Source organism: Buceros rhinoceros, unplaced genomic scaffold (assembly GCF_000710305.1).
Source record: "Buceros rhinoceros silvestris isolate BGI_N320 unplaced genomic scaffold, ASM71030v1 scaffold9257, whole genome shotgun sequence".
Taxonomy (NCBI): Eukaryota; Metazoa; Chordata; class Aves; order Bucerotiformes; family Bucerotidae; genus Buceros; species Buceros rhinoceros.
In genome coordinates this window covers 41,347-42,660 of record NW_010422804.1, presented here as the reverse complement: position 1 = coordinate 42,660, position 1,314 = coordinate 41,347, and positions in this window count along the sequence as shown.

The following is a 1,314-nucleotide window of genomic DNA, read 5'->3' as shown; positions in this document are numbered from 1 at the left end:
AGCAGGGACAGTGTGCTTTTTCTGACATTTCTGCAGCCTTTCCCAAATCCTTTTCAGCAGCAATCCAGTGATGTATTAGGAGAGTTTTTACTGTCATTATCTTATTTACCCTTTCAGTGACCATTTTCAGTCTGAAAAGGTCAGGTCAGCCAGCAGCCCTTTGACTGTGAGAAATTTATTTTTCTTTTAAATAAAACTTCATAAACAAGCTATGTGCAGTCCTAACCCAACCAGCTTTGAAACCTACGGAGGCAAGTAGTATTTAGTAAAATATTGGCCCTTTCATCCAGGGCCTCATCTGTTGCCCAGCTAAGTCAATAAAAGGTATCCACTGACTTCAAAGGACAACAGGATGAGCCAGAGGCAACATACTCATCACCCTAAGTATCAAATAACAGATGACGGGCATTGCCATCCTTGCAAGTAAAATTCTACAGAAAGCAAAGACCTTTCTGCCTTCTAAGATCATGCCATTAAATTTCACAGGCGGAGATTCCAAACACAGAATTCCACAGCATGGTGCCAAATGGTCCTCAAAAAGATTAGTTTCAGCCAGACAAACTGTATGCGTGGAGGCATCTCCAGTGATGACTTAATAAGTTAATAATGCACGTTAGGCAGTTTGCCTGCCCCAGCCCACACTTCTCCTCTTCGCTTCCGCTTCTCCTTCCCTAACACTACGGCTTAGAAGAGCCTGATCCACTATAAATTCTTTTTTTCTTTTACTAGTTCTCAGCCAGAACAGCTCCCTGATCCAGTTCATCACACACTGTGCGAGCACTGCTGTGGACACAGAGGAGAAAGTGGCAATGGGTAGCTGAGGCGGAAAGATGGAGAGGGGAAGGAAACCAGGGAACAGGATTGACTTGATGGCCGTGCAGTCTTAGGCTGGGTTAAACTGACGGTGAAAGTGTGCCTCGGTCCTGACGTCTCCTCTCCCAGCTTTCGTAGCCGTGTTATTCAAGGGTTTGGGTCTCTCTCAGGCATCACAAAACAGTTTAATGAATATGGAAATTAAAACAGTCTCTAGGGATACATCACAGCCACTCAAGAGCATTTCCAAATGCAAATTCTGGTTCATAGCAACAAAACCTTACAAATCTTCATCAATGAGGTAATTTTTAATGTAAATGAGGCCAGAAAAAATAGAGAGTTAAAGAATAAACTTTGTGATTTAACGGCATCTTTGATAAAACACTGATTCCTGTTCTAATATTTCTCCCACCTGCTGTACATAAAGCAACAACGTAAAGAAGGAAAGCCATCATCCAGAAATTCAGACATGATGATACATACTTATCTTAAGCCCTAAAA